Source organism: Syngnathus leptorhynchus, chromosome 13, assembly GCF_054491065.1.
Source record: "Syngnathus leptorhynchus isolate UIUO chromosome 13, UIUO_Slep, whole genome shotgun sequence".
Taxonomy (NCBI): domain Eukaryota; kingdom Metazoa; phylum Chordata; class Actinopteri; order Syngnathiformes; family Syngnathidae; genus Syngnathus; species Syngnathus leptorhynchus.
In genome coordinates this window covers 5,928,509-5,951,251 of record NC_141207.1, presented here as the reverse complement: position 1 = coordinate 5,951,251, position 22,743 = coordinate 5,928,509, and the positions used below count along the sequence as shown (strand labels likewise).

The window sequence follows — 22,743 nt, the reverse complement described above, 5'->3', positions numbered from 1 at the left end:
AGGAAATTCTGCACAATTAGCTTTTTTTTTCCTTGTTTGCTTTAGCTAGCTAGCTAGGAGAATTTCCTGCCAAACAATCATTTTCGTAGGAAATTCTGCGCAGTTAGCTTTTTTTTTCTTGTAAGCTTTAGCTAAATGGCCAAAAACTACTAGTTTTCAAATCTGCAATGTTTTTCGAGCATCAATTCTGCGTGACTTTGTGGAACGGCGCCACAAACGGTTTCGACCCTCCAACCCAGATGGCATTACAGATGGAAAGACAAAATAGTTACACCACAGAAAAGAATTCATTCGGTCAGGCCAGACACTCCATCATGTCGAGATAAGTCGAATTGGGGGAAATTGCATCTACAGTTGTTGCACAAAATTCTTTCGTTCCACATAACCGCATCGTGTCTCCGCCTCTTTTTCACCAACTACTGAGCGTTTACATAACCTCGTAAATCCATTAGTGTAATGAGACAAAGGAGTGGCAAGTAAAGATACAAAGCCAAGTATTTCCTGCCATCATCCCAACTTAAAACACACACGCAAGCTTTAGGTACACGCACATCTATAACGGAGCCTCGGAAATGTTTCATTGTTTCCAAAATCATCCACCGGAGTGATGCTAATAGTTCTCCGTGGGTGTTTATACATTCAACTGTAAATTGGGGGTAGGCTTTCATTTGTACAAAAACATTACTACCTGTGAATTACAATTCATGTCAAGACAAAGAGAAGTTCAAAACAAAACATGAAAGGCTATAATGCAAGCAAACTGCAAGAATTTAGAGCAGTTCTAGGCTGACGCTAACAAGTACGATGGCTAACAGTGGTGGTGGTAGGGGGGGCAGGAGCTTGGGATTGGGCGGCACCGAGTCCACGGGAAATGGAGCTGGACAAACACGCCATTGCTAAAACAATAACAACTTCCGCTAATTGTGATTGTTTCCTACGTGGTGACATTTGGCTGCTGTGCATGTTGGTCAAAGGATCAGCTAATTAATATGCTAATGAAGCCCAGATGCCTCTGGTGGCAGTCACTCCCCGCTTGTTACCAGTCAGGGGGTGGAAACGCAAATTTGCACCCCGGCGCCGACTTCTGAGTAATTCTCTCGTGTCACGCGACTCATAACGGGAACAAGTTTTTTTTTTCTGTGAAAATGGGGAACTTTGTCAAAAGGTTTCCCACCCACACTGTTTCTCATCCCCCTCCTTGGCCTCTGTCACACACTTTGAGCATGTGAAAACACACACACACACATTTGTTCAAATTTATATAAGACTAGAAAAAATGTTTCAGGGGGTTAACAATACCGTGATGCTATTATGCAACTTAAGAAGTCATTGATAGATAAGAAATTTTAAAATGATCTCAGGCAACATCATTTGTTTCACAATTTTAAACAGTTAGTGTTTGTTTCTAATTCCTTCCATTTTGGTGAAGGTCACAGTGGCCCCAACATGAGGCTGTAAAAGTGCTCAGTTCATCGATTACTTACTAAAATAACCATATCATGGGATTGACCAAGAATAAAAAAAAGAGGAACCTGTTTGGACTTGAATGAGACACTTTTTAGGAAAACATCATTGAGCTAATTTGGAAAGCGGATGTTCCAAAAGCAGAAGTTTTTCGACTCCAGAAAAAAAAAAAAAAAAGAAAGATCTTGCGTGTGTTCACACTTTAATGATCCTCCCAGCTCATCTGTTCTGTTTACTTCACGCAAACACACACACACACACACACACACACACGCAAAAATGTCAGGATCATTAATTAAAAGCACAAACAATTTACGGAAGGTGATTCCTCCCGCGTTGGAAAGGCATGGCCGCTCGGTGGAGGAATGTTTTGGTGGCGCTCCTGAAATTCATTTAACTTCTACCTTTATCCTGATCCAATCTTAATTGCGGCTCGCCTTACAGCCAATTCATCAACGTCCACGTGCAAGATGAGCTTGTCGTTGGTGGAACACTTTGGAGCCGAGTGAGACCCTCCACACACACAAACACTTTTTAAAAATGGCTCAACACAATAATTAATAGCAAATTATTTCGCAAGCCTTCAAGCTACGCCTCGTGGGACTTCAGTTTAAGAACGACAGTTTGGATTAATGTTTTATCTATTTGTTTTCATGTGGAGCTTCTGGTCATGTGTTGTCTCCAGATATTGATCCATATTTCAATGGAGCATTGAACAATAAACACATTAAAAGGCCCCAGCCCGCACTTGGTTCAGGCATTCTAGCCATAAGGTTTTCATTAAAGCAAGCAGAGATGAGCAGCATGTGCTTCTGGAAGGCAACATAGCAACCCTGTGTGGCTTCATCTGCAAAAAGGGGAGCGGTTGACTATTTTTTTAAGCCCCTGGAAGCGTCTCGGTCTCGGCACTGTTAAAAAAAGAGTCGCCGGGGTAGCTCGCGTGAGCCGCGTTTTGTAATGACAGGCCTCTGGAAATGAAAGCACGCTTTGGACGTCTCTCAACACAAACACTTGAGAAACCATCACTTCCTCTGCGCCAGAAGCAGACTGCTGCTGCTGTGTGTGTTAGCTTAGCAATGCTAACAGGCCACAAAATTCGGTTCACCTGCAACAAATGACATCCTAAACAAGAACGACATATTTATTTAACAATGTGCTTATTATTAGATCTCAAAATAAGGTCGAGCCTTTTGGAAGACTTCCTGCTTGCGTCACGTTGACGCCCTGACCTTTCATTTTTGACAAGCTTTTCAGGTCCCACCAAATTCAAAGCAGGGTGAGTCAGCTTGCGTTCAAAACCACATTTCCAAGATGTTTGCCCAAATGAGTTCTTTCAATCCGCCTTTGAAGCTTGAAACACAAACATTAGCAAAACGAGCCCACCGCCCTCAAGAGTCTCTTTGTCCGCCCTTGGTATCGCTTTGCTTTCTTTTCCTCGTGTCGATTTCCCCGGCTGTCATCCCCCCCTCCCCCTTCATGTTCCTTCGCCTTGCACACCTGCTCGGCCGCCGAGCGGCGTTTGCAACAACACGACCCCCACGCTCGCACCCCTCCCCTTTAAACCTTGAGCTGGAGCCCAACCCCGAGCATGAAGAACAGACGGGCCCTCTGTTTTCTGATAATCATCACATAGCTCAGATGCCTGCTCCACTCCGCCTGCGCCCCAACTCGCTACCCCACCTGCCATTTTACCTCAACCAAACCCACGGCCAGCCCGTTCCTTAACTCCATCTGCGCCATCACTCCACAGCCGTCACACCCGCGCGGCATTCCTTTCGCCTTTCGCCATCAATTGCATCAATCAAGAACTCGTCAGAACTCAAAGAACTATCCGACCCCAGTCCGACTCTACGTGTCCCCTCAAGGTATCATCTCTCCGCGTCATTATTCGATCAAGTGGTTCTCAGCCGTCTGCCGATCTGTGTCGCACTTGAGGGACCGACTGCTCCTGAGGGCCCCTTCCCAGTGTCTATTGTTTCACTGTGTGAAAAGAGAAAAGGGGAGGGGAGGGGCGGGTCTCCCTGGTGCCCCCCCAAAAAAATGTTCATTTATTAATTTGCACAATATCATGTTGCCCAGTTTCATGTTTGACAAAAAAGCGTCCGGCAAATGGGCAGATTAGTTCTCAACACCAGATGTCCAGACCAGACTGGCGAGATTCACTCGGTCCCCCCTTCCCACCCACTTCCTGCAGTATCATTATCGGACTCCTTATCTGTTTATCTTCCTCGTCCCACCGCCTCCTTAGCTCGTGTGTACTCTGCGGCATTAAGGGCTCGCGTCAGGCAGATGGACAAAGCCTCAAATCAATCCGAGAGATCAATACACCCCAGACAGACTGAGATTTGCCGTCCAGACTGACGGACGGTTGACAGCGGCTCGGATCGGGTCCAGTCTGGGCTCGCCGCTTCCCGCCCCACTCTGGATTAGTTCCGTCTGGTCTTGTTCAGTGATGACATGTTAGCGTTTCATGCTGAAATGTGAAGAAAATATTTAAAGAACATGTTCTGGAATTTTTTAATGTCATGTTTTTGCTCACCGGTTGTCGACGCTTTTCCATTTTTCCAGGTACTACCAGCAGTGGTTGAGCTAGAAGGGGGCTGCGGGGGGTACTGCCTCCCCCCCAGAAACCAAATCAAATAATTGACTTTATGATATTTTCCCAGGATTTCTTTTCCACTTTTCTGCTCATCACCCAAAGGGAACATGATGAATCTTTATCTTGTTTTGTAGACCCACTGAGTCATTTCAATTCATTTATTTCCTTCGCATTAGAAATATGTTGAATAAAGGAGCCCATCATTTTCCTTCGTTGTTTAGTTATGACTAACCAGTCCAGTGTGCCGGAAATATTTGCAGTTTTCAGCAAATGGATGACTGAAATGAATTCTATTTTCCATGAAATTCTAATTGCCTACGTTGCATCTGTGTGTTTTCACTGAGTACTCTTTGTCCTTGTCTTTGCTCCAGTGAGTTCCATGTGACATGGCTGCACTCGCCCAGAACCAGAAAGCATATTTTCCTCCACGTGACACTGTGTGACAAGAGAAAAGATTGCAGACAAATTGGGATAATGACACTAGACACAGAGAGACCCATTAAGTCATCAGACACAAAAAAAAAAAAAAACCACACAGGTGAGTGATCTTCGCAGACAAAAGCAGACTGGATGTTTGTTTTACGTCACGTGGCGAGGCCTCACACCGTCTGTGCTCATTTTAGGTCAGGTTGCTGATAGCAGACGGCAACGAGCCTCACCAGTTCCCGCCTGTCTTCCGGCTGTAGCGTCTGTTGTGTTTTTGATGTAGTCCAGGCTTGCAGCCCGGGCCCCCGACTCGGTCTGAGGGGTCTGTGATGAAAACAAGCAGGGAGGAAGGAAGCAGCCCGGCAGCAACAGTCAATCATCACTCAGTCGGCGTGCGTATGCGGTGACGGTCTTACAGGTTTGCTGAGTTTATAATGAAATAAGTGGTAGCTGTCAAAAATAAATGCCTCCCTAAACACCTGCAGGAAAAAATCGAAGTTATTAACTAGAATTGTTGTGATGTATATAATCAGAAAGGGTTTTTATTTATTATTTTGTGGCATTTTAAAAAAAAATGTATTTCTAAAATTGATGCCCCCAAGTAGGACTCGGTCAAATGTTTTGATTTTTGTTAGACTTTCTTCTGGATCAGCATGGAGTTTTTTTTTTCTTTCCTTTTCTTCTAGTAGCATTCAAATTTCCCCTTGGACTTTACTGGACGGCGAGAGTTTCGTGATGAGGGTTTGGCCGAAGGTTGCCGCATGAGTCATAAAGCACGGCAGGCTCGCGCATCCTGCCAAAAGGAGTCGCTGGCGAGCGCGTCACTCTTCCTTGCCGGGACAGGAAGCCAATGGGGTTAAACAAAGGGAATCCCGCAAACGTTGGCCAGGAAACTCCGCAGCGACGTCCCACGCTTCCCGCCACAGGGACTTCTGGTGGCGGCCGCAAACTCGGATGGATTCCCACTAGAGGATCGTCAAAAACAGAATTCAAAATGACATAAAGAAAGTAGAATAACACTTAGACGACCGCGCACCTCCATCAAGGCTGAAGTGCTGGAAATGTTGGAACTCCCTTTTTTGTTTTTGTTTCCACCTACAGGAGCAACACTTCTCGCATGTGCCCGACAGACGAAGAGCAAGCCTAGCAGTGGGCATCAGACGTTGGCTGACACCAAATCAATCACAGGCCTGCTCAAGTGTTTTTTATTGGCTCTAAAAAGTCCTTGCCACAGGCCTAACGGGGAACATTCATCTCCACCCACGCAATCCGTCCAGCTCCCAACACGGACGACTTAAAAGAAAATGACAGAGCGTCTAAATAAATGTGTTCTCATCACAGACGTGGGCCAGATCAATGACCTCCTCTTTCTTGTTTTGAAGGAACAAGGACTTTGTTCTCCTTTTCCCCCCCCCTCTCACATGAAGGTCTCACCTCCGCTAGCAGACCCCTAGCCATTCCTGCCAGCATGCTTTATGAAGGACAAGTTCATAGAGGATCTGGTTCTCATTGACTTCCTAATAAGACATTTTGTCTCCTGCTTAGCGTCTGCTAGCCAGAGGCAAAGCTGCTCCTCCCCCCAAAAGAATCCAGTGAATGTATGTGTATTATTAGTTTGATCTTTTTTAAACAGTGAAGGTATATACCAAACAGCATATTTTATTCCAATTTTATTTCGCCATCTGCTTAGAAGTTGTTGACGCGCGCATTGCAAGGTCAACAGCCCGAAAATGAAAGCGAAAACAAATAAAAGCATCTCCTGGCACACATGCCCAGTAAATCTCCCCAGGATGCAATAACAACCTCCCAGGGAGCGTGGAACACAAGGACTGTGATCTTTTATTTTTTTTTTTTTTACTGAGGGCACAAATGAAAGACAGGAACTGGTGGAATAGGGCGCCCAAATCTCAGGCTGCTTTAAATCACCTGGACTAGCCTCGGCCTTTAAAAAAGAGGCCAACTCCCTGTTGGCCAAGAGGGAGGCGAAGGAGAAACTCGCTGACCAGTAAACAATGTCCGCCGAGCTCCCTGGAGCCACGGGAGGGAAAGGAAACGACACGTCCCCTGGGCCTTAACTTTGACCTCACCGCCGTTCTTCAGATAAAATGTGATCTGTGCTATACATTTGTTTTAAATTTGGTCGCTAATGGCTGCAGTCGGAGTTTAAAATCAAATATTTATGTTTAATTTATATGATATCATTGGCTACATCAGAGAGTCATCTTCAGTGAGTGAGCAGCTCTTCACGCAAGGGGGCCAGATTATGCAGAGCTGAACATCAACGGCAACAACTGTTCCAACTAAAGTGCATGACTCACTTTTGTGATTTATTTCACTTTGGGACTCGCTTCCCCCCCCCCCCCCCCCAGGCACTGTAAAAACGAAAAAGAAGAAAAGTGCCAACGGTGCCCGTGCTGCAAGGTTGTTTGAAGCCGAGTCCAGAAAGAAAGTATTTTTAGAAGCACTTTTCTCCACTACGGGATAGGAAAAAAAATATCTCATTCTAAACCACTGGTAGTTTGAAACATATATTTTTAATCACAACATAGATTTGCATTCTCCAAAAAGAAAGAGGGTGATATTACCATAATAAAGTTTTAAAGGACATTTCAAACCAAAAGGATACAAGCATGCATGTGCCCCCCCCCCTTGCAGGAACAGTTAGCACACTCAAATTAGCATCCTCTGTTTCCATGGTACACAAGCTTCAGTCTTACAATTTGAACTCTAGAATGCCCCCCTCCTCACATTTGACCCCCACATCCATCCCCCACCTGCTCCTAAAAGGTCCCTAAATCTCAACACAAATATACACGCCATTAAAAAAAAAAAACACAATGCACAAGCAAGAGCACCTCTGGGCCGAGGATGGCGACCACAAGTGTCGTAACCTAGCAACCGGGGAGTAGCTGCCGCCAAAGAGTGATAAAGGCGCAGGCGGGAGGTGGGGAGGATGGTCGGGTGGTTTCCTCTTGAAAATAAAACCCACTCACTCGTTCTCGTTTATTCCTGCCTTTGTTTGAACGGCTATTTTAAGACCTTTGAGCGTAGCTCTCCCTCACCCGAGGATTCATTTATTTTTAGTCACATGGTTGCTTTTGTGTAGACCGACACACTCTCTATCACTGCCGGGCTGCCTGCATCTGCTTTGCACAACAGGAGGATGAGGAGGAAGCGTATGCGTGTGTGTGTGTGTGTGTGTGTGTGTGTGTGTGTGTGTGTGTGTGTGTGTGTGTGTGTGTGTGTGTGTGTGTGTGTGTGTGTGTGTGTGTGTGTGTGTGTGTGTGTGTGTGTGTGTGTGTGTGTGTGTGTAAGAGGGAGGAAAACAGACAGAGGGAGTGTTTTCCATCTGTGTGTTTGGCTCAGTGTATTCCTTTTGTTTGAGGAGGTATTGCCACGCAGCATGTCGACGAATACGTTCATACCTCCCCCCCCCTCAATCTGGATTGGTTCCTCTTACACAGCACTGTTTTTGTGATGCGTATATTTGTTGCTATAGCGGCCTGCATTCATCCACAAACACTTATTTACGATATGCTAGTTCAAAGCTACTATATTCACCTTTTTTTCTTTTATTATTATTTTTTTTAGTATCATCAATGTTTTTGTTTTTATTATTATTATTGTTGCACAATTTCTGCATCACTATACCATCTTCATCCGAATTTATGCTATTCTCAGTGTGCAGGTATGCCAAATGAAGTGACGGCGGAGTGCATATTGCCCCCCCCCCCCCCACCATAAATATTGAAAATTCCTGAAAGAGGTCTGATTGTGTTTGAATCAAAAGCACAAATACATGAGCGTGAGTATGAATCAGTGTTCTCGGCCTCTTAATTTGCATATTCAAAGCTTATGCACGATGTCACAGGTACAATTTATCTGAGTCATAAGATGCTCACCTCCCGTCTCTCGGAACGTCGCCCTCTGCGTGGTGGGCAACGGCAGCGATAAAAAAAAATAAACAAGGAAATCATACAGAGGCGAGATGTGCGAGTCCCTGGCGGCGATGTGAGTTTAACGTCACCGGCTGGAGAAAGGTCAACGCAAAGGCGCGTGGAAATAAATAGGCACGTGTGGAAGAAGTGCTTGGGGAAGAGCGGGGTCCCAATCTATTCCCCTCACGCTCGCCTTTCTCTCCCATTACAGACCTCATCAGCATCAAATCCTCACTCGGAGAGCCAACCCCCTCCCCCAGTACTGTATACGTGTCTTCTTTCTCTCACAGCCGCACCTTCACTTGAGGCCTCCTTTGCAAGAATGAGGAAATGTGTGTTCATCTTTGCGATTAGAATCTATTTGTATTCTTCCTATAAGACTGATTGTGCTACCAGTGGGGAACCCTAAACGGACCCCCCATCCTCGAGCGATCCAGTTTCCATGGAGGTTGTGTGTTGAATTGAAACAACCGTTTGCAACATTGAGTGCACACCTCGCATTTAATGAAGTGAAATGTGATGACTTGAAAACGTAAGGCTTTTTATAACATGATCTCTTTGTCCATAGAAATAAAATAATTGCAAAAAATGAAGAACTTTGGTTGTATGGTGGGCTTTTGATAATGGCATTTTTGGTGTTTATTTAGATGAATAATATAAATAAAATAATAGAAATAATTTTGTAACAATTTAAATAATAAATAATAAAAATAATCTAAATTCATATATTTTGTATATTCCCGCCTCAATGATCCATTTTGGCTTCCACTTAATTTTACAATCTATCCTCTTCCCTAAAGTAATCAGTAACTGTGATTAGCAGCCAGCGATCACTATTTGAACGACAGCTTCTTGGTTCAGGAACACAGCAGACATTTTGGTTACCTTCCTAGCAACTATGACTGCATGCCAGCCGCCTCCTCCACTGGACAGTCGCTCCTCACAGATTTGCTAACATGACAGGCTGGCTGGATGATGATAAATGCAGAGGAGGAAAAGCAATTAGAGGATCAGTTAGGTGTTGTAGGGAGCGCTCAGGGTAGCCATTAACGACAAAGGATGTGCACAAACATGCTGGAGAACATACACAAATTCACACACACAAATCACACATGCACACAGCAGGTTTTGATGCTACGACAGATTTTTGTTCATCATCTGATCCGTAGAGGTCTTGACCTGCACTTATGTGAATGTACATTTGTCTAATTGAATGGTCCAAACAGTGGCACTTCTTTTTCATTGATTGCTGGATAGATATTTATTCAACGGGCTAAACGGTCATTACACCATTGGACAAGGAAACAAAAAAGTGACAAACAACGCCAACTACATCTGGGTCCCTAAATGAAAAACAAAAACAAAGTCGTGATAGCTTTTCCGGTTCGTTTATTAATCGAGGCCGATAACCTTTTATTTTGAAAAGCAACAGGATTCTCTACTTCACATCCATCGGACAATTGACTCATGTCAATTGACCGGTTGCCCGTCGTTAATATTGATTCCAGAAGATAGCAAAATAAGCCAAATAAACAGACGTATTTGGAAAGTCTTTTTGCAATGGGAAAAACGATCCAGTGAGGATTCAACACAAGCCCTGCGATGTCCAAAAGGAAGTTGCATTTCACAAACACCAGAAGACGCACAGGTGATTGCAAGCCCTGCAATAAACCATTGACGCCTTCAAAGACAGATCGTCAACAAATGTAAGTCTAACTTGGTAGAAAATTGCATCGCTAAGGTTTAAAAGTCATTCAATATTGGTGAAAATCAAGCTAACAAAACAAACTGTGGATTTGCGTGTTGCAACATTGCACTCTGCCAAGCACCCCTACATTTTTATTTTTTTGCTGCCAAAAATAACACTGCAATGTATTCTACAATGCAAATAAAAAATTTGTAAATTTTTTGGCACAACATTTTTTTGCATTCACTTTGTCAGATAAACAAAGTTTGATATCTGTTATAGAAGCTCCAAATACTGACGTTGACATTATGCAACAGCTGTGACGTCATGAAGATGCCCCTGAGTATGTTTGAAAAAGAGTTTGCATTTTTTGGATGATCTAATTACTCTATATGGTGCATTATATAAAAACCTTTAGTCAATGATTAGGAAATAGTGAATATGTGAATAATTATGTACACAGCCACACTTCATCCACGGTGGCTCCATAAATATGATACACTACAGTGTATCGAAACGAGAAAAAAAAACAAAAACATAATAAGCCATGGTTAGCAAGCCTTTCTCTACTCCCACAATTACACGGCCCATCCAGAATCCATGGGCCTTAATTACAGGTGTTACTTGACCGCCACACAAAACCATTTTGGACACGCTAGCCTGCCGGTTCACATTTGCCAACTTGTTTTGCTCGCCTCCAGGCTTTGTTTACTCTTGCGGGGACATTTTGTCACAGGCCGAACCACATTCGGACCGGATGGGATGTTCTTCTACATGATGAATGCGATGTAGTGGAACCGTAGGTGGCTCAGAAAAAGTCTACAAAGTGTGTGTTGCCGTTGCAGGAGTGTGTGAGCCAACGCTTGTGTGTATGGGCTAGTGGGGGTGGCAGGCCTATAATCTGCTCCAAACCGCTCGCGGGCAGAGGCGAGGTGGGCGAGACAGCGATACAGAAAGAGAGCACGAGAAGGAGAGAACGAGGGCGTGAGGACAAGTGAAGAAGTTGGCAAGGAAGATGGAAAGAAAACCCCCCCCCAAAAAACAAGAGTTGTGATTCCGGCTTAAAGATGCACTACAGCCGCTGTTCTCGCTCCCGTCTTCCCGCCCATTGTCACGCTGAGTTCTGTGGGCGCCGTGGCGCCGGCTAATTCCTCTGACATTTACGCCGCTTTCTCAGCCTCCCCGGCCCCCGTTGGGATGACGCAAAGCTGGGTCGGAACCGCTGTCACCACCCACAATGGCCTCAGGTGCATGGGAGATGGCGCACGATGCCGAGCCAATGACGATGCCCTCAGAAGCACTCGGCGAGCCGAGCCCCCGTATATTGTGTTCTATTATACAGTATGTCTTGAATAAAACAGGGTCAGTGTGGGTGGAGGAATATGAGAAGCCGACAAGGGAAGGAGATGAGGGTGGATGAAGAAGCAGAAAAGTGATAGCGACGTGCTCGAGTTTGAAAGAAAACAACTAAAACTGCTTGCAAGAAACAAATCGAAGTAAATATATTGCTTTTACATCTGGAATTCCTGCAGCTGTAAAGTTGCCATGACTACTACTTCCATTTTTTCTTCTACTTTAATTTGGAAGTTGGCATTTTTGATGCTTTACTCGCACCTTCATTAGCACCTCCAACCCAAATTTGCAGAGCTATATCTGCTAGCATTAGCATATTTGCTGTTGGACTCATCCAAAAGTAATTGAAAGATGCACTACTTTAATCATTTGTGACATTACTAACTATATCACAAGAACTAGTCACTGAATTAAAACTATATCAATGTGATGGAGATGTTTTTTTCTGGAATACTTGGCTCATAACTTGTCTAAGCAACTTGCCATCAGCTGACATTTATTAATCCTTCATAAAATCATCACAATATAAACAGAGTCATGTTGTGCCCTTGTATCAAAGACATTAGAAAGGTTTGATATTTGTGAGATGTCTACGGCTGTAATTTCGCCCCCTGTAATATTGCAGTGCCGTGTCTGGATATATAGCAGCCCAGGGGGGAGCTCATACTTCTCGATCTGACATCTGTAATGTTTTGTCTCTTCTGCCCACCTTGCAAGACACACTGATAGCTACATTGATCATATCTAAGAAGGTGCACGCAGGCACATGCATTTTCATGACTACCTTACATAATTCCTTGTTTCAACTGTAACACACAAAGGGAATAATCAGTCAGTCCACAGATGAAACATTTACTTTGAGTCACAGGCTGATTCCTGCAATCTTTTGCAAATCACTGTGGATTGTGTGGGGGGGGTGTAGATATGTCTCTGTGGGCTTTAACGCATCAAGTTTAAAAATGCAAATGGTGGATGGGATCGGTTCTTTCGCGGTGTCTTTTTGTTGGTCCTTTCTCGGGCTCTGTGAAAGAAATTCCAATTACCAGCATGTGGCTCTGTCGGGTTTTGTCATTCTACTGTAATATTCTGGAATACATGCGATGATAGCGCTGAATGGTTTAACGAGGAAGCTTTATGTTGGTGTTTTTCAAGAATACAAAAAGGATTGTAAAAAAAAAAAAAACGTATATGGACATTATGTCCGATGCAAGGACGTACAACAAACCAGACCTTAAAGAAGTGAGTATTGAAGGGAAAGTCGTTATGATCGAGCGCCAATCCTCCCCCCCCCCCCCCCTACAGCCTTCGGTGCTCACTCAGACAGATCTAAACGATATTGACAGTTGAATAAATTTTCTGCTTGAAATCACGTCAGCTCGAGCATGCTTTTCCCTCTTCTCAATGACCCGCTGAAGTGCTAAATAATTACATTACTTTCCAGAGGCTAATTTGACTGAAAGCAATAATTTGGGTCCCTGACCACCATTGTTGTTTTTCATACATTTTATATTGGCGGAATGGAAATGAACCATAGGTTAGTGTGCCTATGCGTTCAGTTAAATTTGTTGCCAGAGGATCATTTGAATGATGTATCGTGTAATGCGTCAAGCAAAAAAAAATAAAAATCGTTATTTGCTACCTTTCAATTTTTTCTTACTTGACACTGACTGATGAGGTGTCAATAGGCGCCATTACTTCATCTTCAAAGGTAATAACAGACACCATGTCTCCCTTTTCCCATCTGGCAGGAAAAAAACAAAACAAGATAATGTAATTATCTCACTTCATAGAGCCATTAAATAGGGAACTGCTGAGCTCATTTGAATTGTATCGCTAACCAAAACAGCAGAACCTACAGAGGCACTAAAAAGGCTTTTGCCATATGTTGTCCAGTGCATAGACATTTTCCATCCACAAAAACACCCACCTGAAATTTTAATATTTACAAAAAGACAGTATATGAAACTAATATCGTCTTATCCACGCTATCGATTTATTCATGCTTTCTCATTTCCACGTATCTGTCATATACTGTGCATCTTTTATTCAAAAGTGTATTGCGGATATTTGTGTCATATTAAAAACCTTTTATAAATAAACCTGGTCTTACTATCGTACGATTCAATAAACGCTTTCCCGTTTATGCTTTCAAGTGCAAAATAAATACAGCACATCATTCCGTCATCATTAAGCATGACTTTTATGTCAGCACAATGACAACGCACTTCTAAACAACTCCAGCTCATGAGCATTATCTCCAAAGTGTAATTTATGACTTCTTTAGATCTTTTACGTTTCTGTCATGACTTTGGAATAACAGGATTAAGGTGATATTATCATGCCCGAGGATATTGCTTTTTTATTACTGCTATGACCTTTCTGTGTATGCAGGCAGCAGTATTAAAATGGAAGTGAGTTTTCTGTTTTACTCACTTTTGGGCTTGTGTTGCATATTTTAAACCGAGGTTCCTCAATTAAAAGTTAAAGCGCTTCAATTCAGGAAAATGTTGGCAAACTAACCCTTCAGCAAGACTCCATTTAACTTCCGTGCCCTGACAACTTCCCATTGGAAAATGTGTTTACACAATCAGGCCTTATGTCGCATGAAACCAAAATAACTATTGCCGTGTTCTTTTAGCGTGTTATCGTATCTTCTGGTAAGAGTTGTGGGACCAAAAAAAAGTCTGTGGTTGCTGGACTTGAGTCGTGTTAAAGGCTCCTTTTATTGAAAAGGCCTAAGCAGCAAATTAAGAGTTCACATTGCCTTCCGGGCAATTGGTGTGACACAAATGCTATGAATAGTAAAAACAGTCACTAGTTTTTCACTCCCCAAACAATTCGGCACTATTCTTCAGCCAGTCACCTGTTCCCCTAAAGTCATTGACCCCGCCCCCCTCGCCCCTGCAGTATTACTCAATATTTCTGTCTCCCCTGGCAGCTGTGTCAACACCCACAGACCCCCGGGCCTTAAACAAACATCCGTCTACCTATTGTACACCGATGCCACTCCCATCTCTCAGCGAAGGCTCCGATGACAACTCTATAAATGTTGGCAGTCGGTCCCTTGAGCGCCATTGATTTTTTTTTTTTTTTTTTTTTTTTCTGCACCAATCAATCCAGAGCAGATTGCAATGCGTGGCAGGCGACACTTCAGCATTAATTGTTGCCGGGCAGACTTGGCCAGAAGGGAAGGGCAGGCCCGGGCACGTGCTCTTGAGGAGGTCACGGTCATTTTGCAACCCGATTTGGCGGCTCATTAGCTGGTTCTGCGTAAACGCTACAAAACAGGGATTTCCTTCTAGTTTATAGTCCGGGCAAATGTTGGTGAACTTTTGGAAAGCGCCAACTTGCAGAAAGTCAAAATAATCCTTTTTTTGGTCATTTCTTTCTAGCCATGAGGCTTCCATTGCTAAAATAATTGCTATTGCAGACTCTTTCCAGAGCCGCATATATAAGCTCAGAGAACTTGCGTGAATGTTATTCTAGCTGTCAGGCTTTGTTTTTCTTTCATTTCCAAATTTTCCTCTCTCTCATTCCTTCGTTTTTGTGTGTTTTCCCTTCACCCCGGCTGTTGTTTAGTGTCATAACAAAGTGAGTTATGTCCCCCCCGTTAGTCCAATAGTTTTTCTCTCATCCTTTCCTCTTATGCTTGATTTGGCTGTTTATGTTCCACTCCATTATTCGCCCGGCCTTGTTATGCGCGAGGCCAGCTATTTGGCTCAGCGTGACGTGGGTCCGCTCGAGGAAGTGCGCTAGGACACGTGCGCCGCTCGCGTGACGTCAGAGGCCTATGCAGCCGATCCAGTTTGAGGGGGGGGGGGGAAATTGTGACGTGCATGAGAGGCGTCTTGACACATTTCGCTTGCTTTCACATTTCTGTATGGAGGTTGGACAAGAGGGGAGTGTTGTGTTGACAGCGAGACGGCTGCCTTTGACGTGCTAGTTGAGCGGTAACACAACAAGCAATCTGTCTGCCTCAGCTGGGCCGGGAAATACTAAAACTTTCCATTCAAATATTAAATAATTCAAATAAAATGAAGATTTTTCAGAAGCATGAGGCGCACTGAGGTCTACTTGAAGAGTTGTCGCGTAATTAAACAAAAGTGGAAGAGGCAGAGAAGGTCCCCAACACAAAAAAATGGCTGGCGATTCAAGCAGCTGACAGAAAGTTGTCAAGAATGCTCTTGAGGGATAAAGTTTGTGTTGAAAATGCACCAGGGAAGATAGCAAGGAAAGCATCGGCGTCGCTAAAGAGCGCACGTTGCCCTTTGTGAGGGGTTCAAAAGAGAAGGAAGTGCTGACCGCATCGACCACAGGCCTTTAACTCACGGCGCCAGCACTTTCCTTCACACCTGACCTTCCTTTTAGGTCAGTTGTCAACGGATGTATGGGGTGCTTTTTGATGGAAAAAAAATAAAAAAGAGATAAGAGTGGAGTTATACTATAGCTTGTAAAGCAAAAGCTCAAAGTGGGGGAAAAAAATCAATCAAGATGTTTGACATCATCTTATTATTTATATTGCTGTATTGGCATAAATGTTGAATCTCCCCTCCAGGATGGAAAATTTGCATCATACATAAAATGAAGATATAGATTTTCAAAGGTCCTTCAAAATACAATTATTCCATTTTCACGAGTTGTGATTTTTTTTTTTCTCTCAGTGACTGGAATTCAATAATGAGAAGCCTCTCTTTGAATTGATTTGACATTATTTTTAATATCGTGTTTGCATTGGTCTAAAGCTGCATCTGATATTGCCGTTTTGTAATATTTTGGTGAATGTGATTTTTATTACTCCTATTTTCTGAGAAGAAGAAGAAGAATACATTAAAATTGACTTGTACTTGAGTACACAACAAAACTTCGGCTCTTCAGCACACTCAAATTCAATCTACTACCTAATGTGCTGGCTCAAAAAAATCAACCCAACTTTGGGTAAAAGTAACCCAATCTGCAGAAAATCCACAGCTACTGAGAGAATTTTTTGAAAAATTAAAAACAATTTATTTAATATTTTGCTTAATTGTTTTACTTGTTTTTTTATTTTTTTATTTATACAGTCCTCTTCAATGTGCTGCTCACATTTTGGCATTTATATTTTGACATGCACCTGTATAGTGCGTCATATGTATTCATACATTAAGTTACAGCTTCAGAGTACTTAAAAAAATTACATTTCCTCGCTAGGAGAACTTTCCCCTAACCTGCCGCTGCTCGTTTCTGGCACCGCTTTCCACATGACTTTCACTCACCCCGCATTCTACCCTGACACTTATGTAGCCAGACGGGAAAGCGGGCACTCTTATTCTTGCTGTCTCAGCGTGAAGTTTACAGTGTGGGCAGAGGGTGATGAATACAACCGAGAGAAGCGAGGGGGAGTTGGGGGATGCAGGAGGACAGTGCGTGGGTGAGCACAGGACCGGAGAGAAGGGGAGAGTGGAGGGTGCCTACACAAGCGGGCCTCCATCCCACTGCCGCTCTCCCACGCCGGGCCCCTCCAACCTGCCCGAGCTTCTGATTAAAGTCTCCCTCTGTCACAACAACCTTCCCACTCTCTGAAGATGTGCACGTCTGTGGAGTGAAGAGTTTTGCAAGCCTTCAGATGAGATGTTGGGGGGGGGGCTTTCATCTCCTGTATAGCTTCAGCTCTGCTTGACACTGTTCCTCTTTAGTTTATATTCACACCACTGCTTCTTCGGGGCTTCCTGTTATTGAATATTTTTCTGGCTCACTTGTTATTATTGTATAGTATTTAGTAAAAAATAAAAATACGCATTGTCTGGTAAGCGTGGGATGCTGCGATGAAATGTTTGCTTTTATTTGGAGTGCTGAATCGCAAACGGTAGACATTCAAAGCATAAAAAAATATATAATAATGATCACACGTTTCTCCTAAATGTGATGTTTTCCCCCCCAAAAATAGATGTGTATTTTCTTGATAAAATAAAGTATTTAAACATAATAATGCAAGAGAAGAAAATTACATTTTTTAAGGAAAATGAAATTGAATTTTTTAAGGAATAAAATCAAACTGACATCTTAGTTAAATTACAAATACTAATATTCATTGACTCACTGCAGATTGTCGTGCATCGAGAACATGAAAGCAGCACGGGTTGCCGTGCTTTTTTATTTTTAAAGCTATTGAATGCCAAGGGCAGTGACAAAGCATTGCCGTGTGACAAGCTGGGAGGAGACCGGGCCGCCTGACAAGAAAACTCAATAGGTGGATAAACACCTTCATGGAAATGAGTCAGATATTCTGATCCACGGGGTTGGATGAGAAGATTAATGGTATTGATGAATCCTAATTAGCGTCACGCCTAATCAAACCATGAATGCGGGCTCTTGTTAAGGAGGCAGCGTGCGTGCCTAAATAGACCCCGAGGATGGATAATACAGTAATAGCCGCTGAGTCACGCGGACACCAAAAAAGGAGGCCGAGGAAGTCGGAGTGCAAGAACGACTCAAAGGAGAAGCCGTGGCTCTGCCTGCACACTCGGATCCCCCCTCGATGTTTTCACACTTGCAATTTGAAGCAGCGATGGGATTAGTTGGCGGGATTGTTGGTGTGCATTGTGCGCTGACAGGATAGGCAGTCAAATCCCTTTTTCAGCCACCACTACTTATCCTTGTCCCTGTGTTGTCTCTTTCAGGCAGAGGCACCTCGCTCTACATGCATGTAATCTAGGAGACAAGGAAGAATGAAAGGAGAACGCCGTGTGGATGAAGGCAGAAGAAATGGGATGACAGTGAGAAGAATAAGAAAGAGGTGAGAAGGGGGGGGGGGGTGAAGAGTTTTCAAAAGAGCCCAACTTGGCTCCAAAGTGAGGTTTATGGTTGACATCGACGTGTGAATTATTCATCCTCAACTTTAAGCCTGAATTATTGATAGGGAACAACGGCACAGAAGAGATATGATGCAAGACGAAGAAAAGAATAGTCATTTCATCATTATGTCCTGTTTTATGGTTAAATGAGATGCACGATGTAAAAATGGTGACATTGAATCAGATAAAAACGAGCTGGTGAATACGATGAAAGATTAGCTTGGGTGTTCACCTGCTACCTGAATTGATTGAATGCACGCTAAATGGGAATTGAGATCGTAGCTATTCACATAGCAGCCGGCAATCCAAGGTGACACGATTTACATAGTTGACGACCAAAATAGTGCAGTGGCGCAGATTTGATGTACATTTAGCATGCTAATACGCTATGTCAGCATTCTGCTGAAAAGCCTCCACAGGGGGATGTACCTTACACTAATATTAATGTTGCTGCTCTGCCAAAATAACAAAACAAAAAATGTGCCATATTTTTATTTTTGCTGTTTGCCCATATGGCGATAAAATTTAGCAGCTCCTCGCTTTGCCGATTGTAACGTATGTCCACAGCCCACACACGCGCACAAAACAAATTTCTATCCTTCCTTTTTTTTTTTTTTCTTTCTTCGGATATGCCCTTTAATTGCATCCCTTCTTTGGCGTGAAAGAGCCTCACTCCAGTTTGGACACAAGCCATTGTATGGCATTGAGACCTAGCAACGCCGCATAAAAGGGTGTTTCTGATGGCTGAATAGACAGATTGATGGAAGGATGGATGATGTTTAGCCTGAGATTCTCTTTGCAAAATGGAATAAAAAGACCTCCGCCCCCCCCCTCTCTCTCTCTCTCTCTCGCTCTCTGTCGCTCGCTCATCTCCTCTCCCTTTTGTTTACTTTATCCCCTTTCTCCAGCAGCCACTGTGACGCTTACATACATCTTTCTGTGGGTGTAACTGAGTGTGTGTGTGTATGGGTGTGTGTCTGTGTGTGTATAACTGTGTGTGTGTTTGTGTGTGTGTGGCTCACAGAGGCACAGGGCCCAGACACTTGGAATCATTTAGTGAGAATCTCGAGTGTGGGAGGAGAGGAATGCATGCCCAGATAAAAGAAAGAAGAAGTGAAAGAAAAGCAGAGCAAAGATAAGGGAGGAGCGCTGAGTGTGAGTGATTGACATATAGGTAGAGAGAGGGAAGGAGGGAGAGATGGATGGATGGAGGAAGAGAAGTTTACTGTCTCGGTAGTGGTCTGCAAATACGTGAGCCAAATGTTCTTCTTTTCCCAATAATGCTCACAAAGAAGCTTCTTCTACGTGCAAATTTTGCCTCCCACATTCCCTCCTCTGGCTTCCGGTCTTGCTTCCCAGTCCTGTGCCAAGGCCAGCAACCTTGCATGTACTGTGTATGTGTGTGTTCCGAAATGTTAGTGTGTGTTTGGGTGGATGCTCAGCTCAGTCAGACTTCTCGTGGATGACTGGCATCCTTCAGGGGAGTAGATGCTAAAATGCACCTCTGATGCTAAACAGGAGTTTAGTCAACCCCGGTTGGATACTTTACAAACAACGTGCAATAGGTGAAAATATGAGACTGTATTAAAAAAATTCTAAATAGTTCTACCCCGCCAACACACTTTAAGCATAACTTATTAAAAAACACTTTTTAAGCAGACTGAAAACCATATTTGGTGTGGTGCACGATGCCGGTATGTGATTATCTGTATGTGAGCCGTGGCCAACAGCAGCTCCTGTGTGAGATTGCTTAATGCTTTTTCTTGGTTTCAATAAATGGCTAAAATTTAGCTAAATATCCAATAAACCTTTAAAGAGAGGTAAAGGGAAGCTGCAGTGGATATAAAAAGTCTATACACCCCTGTTCAAACATTGGGCACTTTTTAAGCTCAGCGACGGGCACACGACTCAAAGTAATATCTTACAAAACTATATTTTGTATTCTTGATTCAAGTCCTATGCAGCGTTTTACTAACCTTTGATCATCACGCTGTGATGAGGAAAGTGTCTACCCATGCAAACCTGCAATTGGCCTGCTGACCCAGCTGATGAGCTCTGCATTACACGCCGCGAACAATCAGCCGGCTTTGTTCGTTATCGACGAGAAGCCATCCCTAGCTAACCCCCTTTCTGCCCGCGGGTCAAGATGATTGCCAATCAATCGGAGGTATGCAGCCATTTTTCCGCCTTTAGGCGGAAAAATGCACATTTGCGACAAATTAAAAAAATCTAATGCCCAATCCCAGTTTAATGATGGAAGGGGAGGCATTATTGACCAGGAAGGGTCACGGAATGAACTAGATCCAGCTGACCCGCATGGCTCCTGGCAACATGGCGGGCACATTCAATCTCACTTGACCCCTTATGCTTTGACCCTTCACCTGTGGCAAGGCTGGCCCAGCGTGAACTCTCACCTCCGGGGATCAATAGCTCTTGACCGCCACCTCTGGGACCTTCGGACTGGACTATTGAAGTGGGTGCAGGCTGGCACCAGGGGGCTGACCCGGCAGGTCAGGTCCACTGCCTGATAATGATGTCGGGGATTTGTTTTGAAATGTATGTGATTAGTGGTAATGGCTTGGAACAATGCGGTGATATTTTTCTGTAGAAGTGATACAAGTTTATGCAAGTGAGTTTGAATCCTTAACCCAGTGCGCTGAGTGGAAATAACCCAGCAGAACTATAAGAAATATAATATAATAAAAATATAATAAAATAATCAAACAATCATAAAACATATAGTATAATAATAAAAAAATATAATAAATAAATAATACAATAAAATCAAATAAATCAATATAATCCATGCGAGCTGTTCCAGTGTCTCAAATCTGGATTATTCATCCCAGGATGTTTCTTGCTCAGTACAAGACCACAACTTCATATAACGCTTGTTCTCATTTTCCATTCTTTTCATACTTCATGTCGGTGCTTTCACAGACTCTCACGAGAGTGGAGGCATGACTCAGACTTGTGGCTAGCGACTGTGACTCAGAGAGGAAGGAAAGAAGGGAGGGAGGGAGTCAAGGGAAAGAGCCCAGGGAAGTAAAGGGTGTTCGAGATGCGATGCCCCCCCCCCCCTCCTTTACCCTGCTCCTAGCCTGGCTAGTAGAGATGAGCAGCTGGCCATGAATACATGAGTGCCTGCCCACCTCAACATTGCTGAAAATAGCCAAACAGAGAACCTTCTACAGCATCTGCTCGCTATCTTGGATGGAAAGCAGCAGCAGAAGCAGGATCAGGGAAGAGAGTAGTCCCAGCTGTAGGTCTTGCGTGCACGGGCACCGATGTTGAGAGAAGGAGAGAGCGAAAAAGAGAGGTGAGCTAAAGTGTCAATACGAAACAAAGGCCTTCACTCCCTGGGCGACGACCGCATTGATCAGTGTGTCATCGAGGCATGGATTTATTTGATCCTTATGTGCAGCCCAGAAACAAACTGTGGGGGCCCCCCATGACTTCCAAAAGCATTGTCAGGAATCACAATATCGCTGACAGTTTGCGTACCATCCCTGCACCTCCTCCCTTCTCCACGGTCTCCTCAGTGCTCAGGCAAAGAAAGACAAACTCATTTCCATACAAATGGAGTGAGAGCCTGCAGCCCAGAGACCCAACGGAATTGCAAATATTTCATCTTTGCCTGGAAGCCGTGTGCTATTACTCCGCGGCTATTATCCCTTCCCTTTCATTCCTTCTCCTCTCCGTCCCCCCCCCCCCTCCCCGCCTCACCTCCACCGTGCCTCCGTGCTTGCGCTAACCCCATCCATCAGACACTTTTCAAAAATCCTCCCGCCCACTGTTTTTACAGGATGACGTTCCCATCCCTTCTTCATCCATCTGCTTGTTTTATCTGTACATTCAAAAATAACCCCCCCCCCCCCCCACTAGAAGGCCAGACCCGCTCTAAGCTTCTAATCTGGTCGTAGTGCACAATGATCTTGGCTTCAAAGAGCCTCTGGAGAGCCACTGACGTCCGCCTGCGTGGCATCCTTCCCAGCATCTGCCCGGCCGGCCGGCACTTGTGCGTTCTTACGGGGGCACAACAGCTTGCCTGGCCCGGATGCCGGGCCAAACCGCCAGCTGTTGACGCAGTCGGAGCCCATCCAGCCTCAAACATACTTTTTACACTCCACCTTTCAACATACAAACTCCGAAATCGCACGGCAAATGATTGACAATCCATCAGTCACGCCTTGTGTCGTTAATTGGTTGGTTTTTCTCGGGTGCGGTTGTTTATTAAAAGGCAATTCCAAAATGGGTGGTGTCAGAGATATTTTCACAGGTCATGTTTATCACGCACTGTCAGGTCACGATAACACAATCAAATATGATAAGTCTTTAACATTTATTTTCGAAGTAGTCACTTGTGAAATTATTTGGAAGTCTACCACAGAATGCATAACACTTAATGAACAAAACAAAACACAAAATCTGTGATTTGCATTGACT

At 43.9% G+C, this 22,743-nt stretch overlaps 1 protein-coding gene and 1 long non-coding RNA gene across 4 annotated transcripts in view; both read left to right on the top strand.

Moving 5' to 3' along the window:
- The first annotated feature begins 4,439 nt into the window (after positions 1 to 4,439).
- LOC147047136 (uncharacterized) lies at positions 4,440 to 7,487 on the top strand. The gene is made up of 3 exons (XR_015067980.1): positions 4,440 to 4,601; positions 4,687 to 4,907; positions 5,176 to 7,487. It is a non-coding gene; the product is annotated as an uncharacterized LOC147047136 (long non-coding RNA).
- Positions 7,488 to 10,034: 2,547 nt separating this feature from the next.
- Positions 10,035 to 22,743, top strand: part of LOC147047135 (Rieske domain-containing protein) — a 42,374-nt gene continuing 29,665 nt past the window's right edge. For all 3 annotated transcript variants that reach the window (XR_015068051.1, XR_015068053.1, XR_015068054.1), the window contains exons 1-2: positions 10,035 to 10,133; positions 18,124 to 18,239. The gene's annotated coding sequence lies outside the window, so the exon portion shown is untranslated. The remainder of the gene's footprint in view (positions 10,134 to 18,123; positions 18,240 to 22,743) is intronic.